The 10,325-nt window shown below is 44.2% G+C and overlaps 2 long non-coding RNA genes across 2 annotated transcripts; both read left to right on the top strand.

The window, feature by feature from the left end:
• Nucleotides 1-1,546: 1,546 nt before the first annotated feature.
• Nucleotides 1,547-3,395, top strand: LOC120969479 (uncharacterized). The gene is made up of 2 exons (XR_005763746.3): nt 1,547-2,674; nt 2,739-3,395. It is a non-coding gene; the product is annotated as an uncharacterized lncRNA (long non-coding RNA).
• Nucleotides 3,396-5,215: 1,820 nt separating this feature from the next.
• On the top strand, nt 5,216-7,478 carry LOC120969478 (uncharacterized). Its single transcript, XR_006667048.2, has 2 exons — nt 5,216-6,622; nt 6,763-7,478. It is a non-coding gene; the product is annotated as an uncharacterized lncRNA (long non-coding RNA).
• The last annotated feature ends 2,847 nt before the right edge of the window (nt 7,479-10,325 follow it).

Raw genomic sequence — 10,325 nt, 5'->3', positions numbered from 1 at the left:
CATGTCCAAATTTAAGTTTTTAAATTTTCCTAACTAGTAAATTTTAACTTTTGAAGTTTTTGTCATTTTCTTTTGCTTTTTACAAAACTGAAAAGGCGATAAGGGGGGGTAGGATTTGAAAATTGCACCATTAGTACCGGTTCGTGGCACGAACCGGTACTAAAGGTCTCAACCCCATTAGTACCGGTTCGTGGCACCAACCGGGACTAAAGGTCCCATTTGAACCAGGAGTAATGCCTGTACGGTGCCCTCGCCGCTCGAACTGGGACTAATGCTCACATTAGTCCCGGTTCGTAATGCAACCGGTATTAATGCTCTTTTCTGGCTGAACCAAAGCCCCTTTTTCTACTAGTGTATTGCTAATTTCTGGTTGTTTTCAGGTATGGCTTATGTTGATATAGCATCAATTTATGCTTAAGAAAATCCATGCTTCCTAAGTACCATGTTTGTGTTTCTTCAGTTCAAATGGTTTATGCAATAAAATGGTGCTTCGAAGTATCCATCCTTAAACATCCAATGTTTCATCTACGTGTATTTTGAAGCTTCTTTTGTAGTACCAGTTGTTGCTTCCTACATTATATTGTTATGCATCATGTCTAAACATTTTATGTTTCAAAGGTGCTGAAAGCTGCGACATGATCACTAGCAGGGTAGAGAATCTTGAGGATGAGGGGCACCGGTGGCCTCCAGACAAGTCATGAACGCAAACAAACGAGTTGGCAATGGAAATTGGTGGAAAAAAGTCGAGTGGCGATGGATACCTCTCGAACGATGAGAACCTTGCTTGCACTAGGGTTGCTTGCTTCCTAACGCTTGGAAAATATCATGTGACATAACCGCATTGTCAAGCTTCAAAAAGGCAATAGATAGCAAGTAGGAAGCATGTGTCGCTTGGAAATAGGAAGCAAGATGGCTCGCATTTCTAGTGTTGATGGAAACAAACAGGAAGCTAGAGGGAAGCATGTGCCACAATCAATGGAAATATTTGCTACTATTAGTTTTACCACCAATATATGTGACTGCGATTTGAGTTATTTTTCATGGAACCAAATTCAACTTAGAATAGACCAAAATTTTATTTCTCTAGATGAATATTCTCAATTCTGTATAAGCATGTGTATGACAGTGAAAGTAATTGTGCTTCTGATGGAATCAAATATATAACATTGGAAGCAATACTCTGATTGGTGGAATCAATATTGTGGCAATTCTTTTTGTATAAGATATAACTTCTACTAATTTTGGTGGAAGCAAATTCTACAATCGTTGTAAACATACTTTTTTGTTGCGGGGTACTGAATGATTCATGCCGGAAGCCCTACTGTCGCATGCTTCCTTTCTTAATCAAAATTGAATTCATCACAACTTTCCGAATCAAATATCAGAAAACCAGGCTTCACAAATAAAATTGAACCACACAGGCAGGGAATCCCCCAAACCTGTATGCTTCCCGTGATTGCAGACATTTGCTTCTACAACTGAACGCTAGTGCATCAATGCTCAAAAAACAATGCTTCCATCAAACTGATCTCCACCAAATTTGATCTTTTCTCTCAACAAACACATGTAGCATGAGCTAATGTAAAACAATGCATCAGTCACCCTAGACATCAACTCATACGGCCCCAATACACATGAGCAGCACTACAGAAGCATGGCAAAACACTGCAGATCATCTTTAGTTCATCTGTTTGTCGTCATTATGGGCAATCAGTGTATTTCGGAACTGCTTATTGGACCGATCTACAGCACCACCTCCTGCTTCGTAACTCATCCCAGGCCACGGACAATTAATATCAGTTGAAACAGGACGATGAACTGAATTATAGAACCCCGATACTCAGCCATAGGGCCAGGTGTGCCATCGTTTCCTAATATGGAGAACCACGCAACGAAGAAGCAACGTCCAAGGGGAGGAAGAAGCAAAGAGAGAGAGAGAGAGAGAGAGAGAGAGAGAGTAACCTGAGCGGGGGGAGGGCGTGGGTTGTGGGAGCAGTTAGGAAGCACAAAATTAGCGGCTACAGTAATCTCGCGTGGGCCTAAACTACCTGATTAGACGTAGATGATGCTTCCAATCCAAGGGTCTACGACTAGTCTGATACTAGATTGCATCTATCAGTAGTCTGATGCCCAATAAAAAAATCATATCGCCACTCCTCCTCTCTCGAACTAGATCCCGATCCGCTCCTCGTCGTCTCCCGAGGAGACGCCGCCGCCGAACCGGGGAGACGCCGGCGACCGCCGCCGCCACCGTCGCGGATCACCAGGATGCCGCCGCCTCCACCGCCACCGTCGGCGCCTTGGATACGTCGCGAATCACTAGACGAGATCCCAAGCCGCTGTTCCTCCTCTCCCGGACAGGACGCAGCTGCCACCGCCGAACCGGGGAGAAGCCAGCGACCGCCGCAGCCGTCGCGGATCTCCAGGACGCCGCCGTCTCAACTGCCACCGCCGGCGCCTCGGATACGTCGCGGATCACCACGATGCGACTGTCGCGGAACAGCCGCCCAAACACACTCCGTTGGGGAACGGCCGCCCAAACAGGACGAGCTATAACTGTCGTGGCCCCAGCCGGATGCTCACTGCCTCCATGCCATGAGGATGTATGCATGCGGACAAGCAGCCGCTGCTGCTGATGCCCTAGCCGGATGCGCTGCCGCTGATTTTCTAACAGGTGTTGCCCCATCTCTTTGCAATCCTTCCAATATATTTTGATTTTGATCATCTTGTGCCTACAGAAGCCTATCAACTAACCTCTGCAAACACAATCGAGAGGACGTGGAAGCCTCCCAGCGATAAATTCTTTCCCAGAGCTAGGTACTAGGTACTTCAAATCCATTTGCTTAATGGGTGGTTGTTTATAGGACATCCACACTTTTTAATATCTTTCTATATCAATTATTGTAGATGTTGTCCGTGACCAATCATATTGTGTTATAATTTCTCATTGGCATGGATGCCTTTCCCTCAAATCTGGAGCAAATATGGTTTCCTTCGAAAAAGTTATACTGATGTGTCATGTTTTTCAGAAAAGCCAAAGACTTATTTGCCTGGGTGTACTTTCTCAAGTTTGTTTGCCTGTTTTCTCTTCTAATTTTTCCTTTTGTATAAGTGTTACCAATCTTTTTTTGTTTACCCGTCGTTGGTAAGTAGCACTTGACACGAGTGGCAAGTCGAGCGAATTTTCTTCGTCAAAATCAGATCTGAAGCGGTGGCTTTTATTCTCCAGATGACCTGATCTAATAGTTGATTAGGTTGTGTCTCACGTTGTTTTTTCTGTGGCTACACGATATCAAAAGGAGGGATAAATCACTAAAGAGATCGTGAACCACTCTTTCGTTGGTTGTGTCAATGGTGTTCAAATTATGAGTTAGAATTCTTTTTCCAGAAACAAAGACATTCAGATTATACATGCACCCGGCATTAGTGAATTCATTCTGGACGAACTGGTAGAGCAGATCCTTGCAAGTGGCACAACATACAAGTTTATGCTTATAATTCAACCATTTACTTTATGACTACATGCCTCGATGCATATGATTAAAGGACACATTCTCCAGTTAGTTACAAATTGAACACTATTTGTGTTTCAATATGTATGACACGTTTCTTCTTCAGACTGATTTCAATATATAAGATCTGCATGTAATTTTAATAATAGTATCTTATTGCTCTCATTTATTTGTTGTCTTTTCAGATTGAATATTTTCTTCAAAATAAACTATACTCCACTTTATGTTTTGTGTATAACTGTGACCTGAACTTCACTTGGTTATTTGCTTGCACATTTATTTCGACAGGAAAGGAAGCTTGGAATTTTCTCAATATATCACTACAGGAATCAGCTACTTTGCCGTCTGCCGCGGACGGCAAAAGGCTCCGGCAAAGTAGGCATCGGCAAAGAGCTTCTTTGCCGTCTGCTTTTTGAAGCGGACGGCAAAGGGGCCTTTGCCATCAGCGGCGGACGGCAAAGATGCCCTCCCTTTGCCGTCTGCCAAACGCAATCTTTGCCGTCAGCCTCGTAAAATCACGGACGGCAAAGAACTTAGTAAATATTAAAAAAAACGTTCGGTGAGCAGCCTGTCCGGCGTCCTGCGTTTGGCGTGTCCGGTGCCCGGCGAGCAGTACTCCAACAATACAAACCGACGAGAGGAATGAACGGACGACGATAAACACTACAGTACCATCAACACTTGCTCCAAGAATCGACGAATGAATTTCACAATACATTACCCACAAACACTACAGTATACACGAACAAATTACAAGAGATTTGATTTAACGAGGAGCTCCAATCCGCCCGCGGTTGCGCCGGAGCTCACCACGCTCATCCGGGCGCTGGATCCGGTTGCGACCCCTCCCTTCGATGAGGGCCAGCACCCGGCACCCTTGGTTGCGGGCAGAGCTGCCGCAGGCCGCCGCTGCTCGAGGTGGGAGGTGGTGCGGCGTCGAGGTATCGGGCCGGCAGGGGCAAATGGGGACCGGGCCAGGCACGACGGCGTCGAGGGCTAAGAGAGAAGGGGCTGGCGCCAGCGGGCAAGGTGGTGGCCGGAAGGGGCAATGGGGGCCGGGGCCGGCAGGGGCAAAAGGGGACGGGGCCGGGCACGGCGGCGTCGGGGGCGAAGAGAGAAGGGGCCTGCGCCGGCGGGCGAGGTGGTGGCCGGAAGGGGGCGATGGGGGCCGGGGCCGGCGGGGGCAAACGGGGACGGGGCCGGGCACGGCGGCGTCGGGGGAGAAGAGAGAAGGGGCCGTGCCGGCGGGCAAGGTGGTGGCCGGAAGGGGGCGACGGGAGCCGGGGACGGCGGCCGGCTGGGGCGACGAGAGGCGGGGAGCAGAGGCGTACGAGAGAGAAGGGAGACAGATCGTGGTGGGGGTGGCTGTCAGGAGGATAAGGGGGAGAGAGAGAGTGGGTGGTGGGGGCGTGGGATGGGCCGCATCAGTTTTGCGTTGTGGAGATGCATGTGTGGAGCAGATCATGCCATGTCATCGATCCGTGTGGTGTGCTTTCTCTTTGCCGTCCGCTGGCGGACGGCAAAGAATTTTTGCCGTCCGCCAGCAGACGGCAAAGAAACTGGCCATTAGGTTGTCCTCGTAAGCCCGCCACCCACCCTCTTTGCCGTCAGCTAGCAGACGGCTGCTAGCAGACGGCAAAGATACGGCTGATGGCAAACCCTATCTTTGCCGTCCGCTGCCTCTTTGCCGTCCGCTTTCTGGTGGCTGATGGCAAAGCCTTCCTTTGCCGTCCGCTGGCTGACGGCAAATCTGCTGATTCCAGTAGTGTATATATATGCAAAATCATGTGAATGTATGTATCTCATAAGTAAATCCAATCAAGATTTATTGAATTTTCGGATGGTTTCCATGTGGAAGTTACAACAATTTACAAGTCTCAGGAACAGCTTGTCATGTTTAAACTAAATGTTAGCTATTTTTATCCTCTTCTGTGGCAATACTATCTGGTAAAAAAAAAGTACAAGATACAAGATATTTTCCTATCTTATTCTCTTCTTTCTGTGTGAAATACTAATTTCGTATTATTATTTGCAGGCTCAGAAGCATTAATGTGGCAATGTGACCCTAATAGTGATTGTTGTGAGTAGAGAAGGTCCTTTTAGATTTAATTATGCACTAGGGAAAATAGAAACAACTTAGAAATCTTTGTTTAGTACCATACCATAAACCTCACTGATATTGAATTAGTAAGGTGCACTAGCTACTGGCTACATTACTTGATCTATCTAATATACAACCTATACTTTGTGTTCCACTTCATTTCCCCATCTTTTGACCACACAGTTCGGTAGAAATTCCTTTTGGGTGTTTCCTGCCAAACTGACAAAATAAAATTCAAGCTTAGGATTGTACTTACACATGTAGCAACATTTGTAAATTCAAAAAACGGAAGCAAAATCCACCTGCTGATTCGGGGAACAAAATGCACCTACTGACATGTAATTAATTTTTGTGGTAACTTGCAGTTCAGGAGGGCCACCGCTCCCAACGAGGGTCACCGCAAGGTAAAGTCGTGTCCCTGTTCCATCAAGTTCAGCCCAGTCCATATTCTTCAAACCAATTTGGCATGGTTCATTGGTCGCATGGTGTTCTTGTAATCTGATAATTGGGTGTCATGCGCTAATTACTATTGTCAAGTATAAGATTTTTCTGTTACGGTAGCCCGCTTTCGCTTCCATGACACGTTTTAGTCATGTATGATGTATCCACTGTTGCAACGCACGGGAAATCTTAGGTTGTGTTTTTTTTTTGAAATTTATTCTTCAGCTAGGATCTCGCAGATACGGGTTCTGGTCGTCCAAGTACAAGTGCATGCGTGATTACTTAGTACATGTTGAGGATTGATATTTTATCTGAGTATGACCATTTCTGGGAATGTGTCTTCACCTACCGGCTCACTTCCTCCAATCTCACTTCCGAGGTTAATTTTCGACTCGCTGACCAGGGCATTTTCTAGGCATTTCTATGTACTCCTAATTGCTTAGTTAAGTCATTGTTTGGTCTCCTAATTTCTTTGTATATGTATCTGAAGGAGTTCCTGGAATCCTGTTAGGCGATCCTTCAAGGTTGCGTCAGATAATTACAAACTTTTCGGGGGAAGTCCATTAAGGTAATTGTCCACTGAAGCCTCACATTCTCGTAAAAAAGAATAGGCATGTGTTGGCATATCGTACAACTGGGTTTACTTAAATTCAATTCCACCCCAGCTTACGATGTATTGTTGTTTGATGTGTGATTACCTTCTCACAGTTCAAAGAAAGGGGACATATTTTTTCCATGTTCACCTGGTAGACCACTTAAATCTAGCAACCGGAGCGACAGTTTAATCATCTCGGAATTGCATAAATGGACATAAAGGTGAGAAAAGTGTTGTATCATCAAGTGTGTCTCAATAGACTAAGTGGTTTTGAGGCTGATGAGAATATAAATACATGGGGAAATTTTAAGCTCTTGCTTTCTTACGAGAGAAATGATATTCCGTATGGAAGTGATTTTGAGAAATGCAGGGCCATGCAGTCCTGCAGTGGTGGGTGGAGCCTCGGATGCGGAGGAGTGCAAGGGCAACACTGTCCTCGAAGAAGAACCGGAGGGTGGCGGAGTAGCAGCACTACACATCGTCCTCTGCCGAACCGGCCTCCATGATGTCGCTGCTGCAGCCCCAGCATCATGGTACACACGCTACTCGATCTCGCTAATCCGTCTCCATCTTGATTGGGATTGCGCTGATTTGGGGGTGCGTGCCGAGAGGGATCCTTACCGTGCGTTTGTGTAGATTAATTTCTTTCATAGCTCCTTGCCTCTCGTTTGTGGTATTGGCGGTTGTAGGGCCCTCGTCTTGGTGAAAGAAAAGGAGCTTGCTTTGTTGATTTTGTGCACGATGTACATTCTGTCATGTATTAGTTGATAAGTTACTTCTCTTTGTAGAGTAACGATTAATGATTGAATCTATGCGTCACCTTCCTTGATTATCCAATCTAATTTATCTTCAAGTATGCACAAATTTGTCTGATTAAATTATGCCATCTAATCTCTATTATTAAATGTGAGTATGTAGGTCGTTTGGTTCCCATACATTGAACGAAGATATCATCCCATCGATCCCACCCCCACCGATTTCGTTTCCTCTACAAAAACCCATAATGCCCCTACCGTCTTGCTTCGTGGATATCATGTGGTCACTTACGTGTCGGCTACCACTTCAATGAAAATTTCTCCGAATCTTGATTTTGGCTACTCTTGTGGGTTCTGCTGCAGACCCTTTTCTCTACCATGTCAGTTCAATATTATCTTGATATTTATGGCCTCATTGCAGGTCAATTCAGACATAAAAAGCACACACACAGGATAGGAGCATACCTACAGATAGGTCCTAAGGCACACATCACATTCACAAAAAATATGGAACCAATAGCATGCATGCCAATGAAGGCAATATAGTTCATGCTTCATATGTTCTAATTTGTATGTTACATGCCCGTGGTAAAAAGCACACACACATGGTAGGAACATATGAAGCTTGAAAATTAGAACATATGAAGCTTCAACTATTGCCATCATATGTTCACGGTGGAGTATCAGTTGCATGCCCAACAACGGACATCATATTCTTATTTGTGGTAATGCATGACATTCAACTGTATGTTACAATGTGGCAATGGCTTAGGAGACATTGGAGCCTTCTTCGCTCAATGGGCATCATGGGTGGCATACGCCTCCTCCCACTTGAGCTTATTGGTAATGGTGGATTAGCACAAACATGTGGGGAGGGGATCTGTGTGGACAGTAAGGCAGTGTGCGGAGGACTCCTCCTTGGTGGTACGCGAGGACGTACGGTTTGAAGGAGAGAGGGCGCCGTGACGAAGGTGAGGTGGGCGCCATCCGGTTTTAAAGGAGAGGGCTCCAACAAGAAATGTCCTGCTATGGCGGAAAACCGAGCGGGAAAGGGAGGTCCGACAGGGAAAGATAATGATTCATCTTAGGGTGGGGTTTTTGAGTTGAGCTCGCGTGTTCTAAGATAACATGGCAGATAGTCTGAACAACCACATTTGTCCCTCAAATATGGTCTAGATTTTGGGGTGCTCGGACTGTCCAAACGGTCGAATTTGGAGAGCCTGTTGGGCGCCCATTTGATATCTAAACACACTCGGACGTATGAGGAAGAAATGAGTATCGACCTTAAAGATGACCATAGCAACGCACGGGCGTTCTACTAGCTACCACTTGTAGATTTATCTTCCATATGCATTTATTGACCGATACATATTGTACGTCATCGACAAAGAGGCACGTCATGTATCTATTCTCGACCCTATTCGTACAACACAATCGTCAGAGCTTAAAATTCGGAGGCACTCATTGAAATTCAAAAGTTTCGCGAGCGAATTGAAAGCACTCAAAATAAAGTAACCAGGATGGAATTTCAATATATCAAAATGGCAACGTTTATTTCCTAATGGTATTCCAACAAGCGTATTCCAATAACAATTTAGGAAATTGCAGGGATTTGTCTGGCTATTTTGTTTTCATTTTATGCTCTTGTGGAACGGTAAAGACCTGGTGAAGCCGGTTTGCATGGTGAGTATTGTCTGTTACATATGTTCTTAGACCTTCCACGTGAAGTATTCGTGCTAACTACGTATATTACTTTTGCAGGATGGGTATGAGTTGAGAAAACAGTTTTTATTATACTTGCTCAAACATCGTGTGAATGAAGCTAAAGTCAACTTTTCTGATATTATGTGAGAATTCTTAAACGCATCAAGTAGATATCAATAATTTGTAATATATTTTTAGTTGGATCGTCACATTATATGTATACATTGTCAATTTGTCATTTTGTTATCAGTTTACATTACAAGTGAAGTGAACTTCTATTATTATGCAATTGTAACCGTTTATATTGTCTCTACCTGTGGAATTTAACATGTATTATTTTTATATAACTCCAGCAAAATAGTTCAGAAGCCTGTGGCAACGCACGGGCACTCTACTAGTATATGTTACTCTTCACTATGGTCATCCTTAGACATAGGGACATAATAATATGTCTCGTACTTCGTCCTCTACTCAGTTCCTCGCACTAAGCAAAGAGCACCCGCACCTATTTCACATAAAATTTGTGGGAGCTAGGTCCAGAAAACCCGGTATGTAGGCCCTTCAGTAGTTGGTTTTCTTATATCTCCCAGGATGTTTCAAAGTGGCCAAACAACTTCAGTTTATGAGTAAGGGAATCTCCAACGCGGACCCTTAAACCTTCCGCATCCATTCGGATCGAGCAGCCCGAACTTCGCAAGCCATCCAATGGCGCCCTTATCGGTCCACGGACCAGTCTGGACTTTCTGTTTTCCCGCGAGTACCAATTTCCTTTTCTTTCTTGTAATTTCTGCTATTTTTCTTGATGTTAATTTTTCTTCCCAATTTCTGCATGTTTTTTTGTTTTTAATCTTGTATGCCTAGTTTTTATTTTATGTTTTGCTATATCCATGAAATTTTTAGTAATATGGAATAAATGTTTTTACAATACATGAGGAACATTTTTAAGTACAATATGAGCATTATTCAAAATATGCGTTGAACATTTCTCAAATGCGAGACAAACATTTTCTGACATGTGGGTGAAAACTTTCAAATATACATAAACACTTTTTGATATATGATTAATATTTTTCAGTTATGCAATTAACATTTTTCAAATACATGATGAGCATTTCTCAAATATGTGATGAACATTTGAAATACTATAAACATTTTTGTAGGACCAACATTCTTTTCAAATTTGTGATGGACATTTTTCCATTAACTGTGAAATAAAG

The sequence above is a fragment of the Aegilops tauschii genome, chromosome 7, assembly GCF_002575655.3.
Source record: "Aegilops tauschii subsp. strangulata cultivar AL8/78 chromosome 7, Aet v6.0, whole genome shotgun sequence".
Classification (NCBI taxonomy): Eukaryota; Viridiplantae; Streptophyta; class Magnoliopsida; order Poales; family Poaceae; genus Aegilops; species Aegilops tauschii.
Note: the sequence above shows the minus strand (reverse complement) of the source record. Positions and strands in the feature narration are given on the sequence as shown.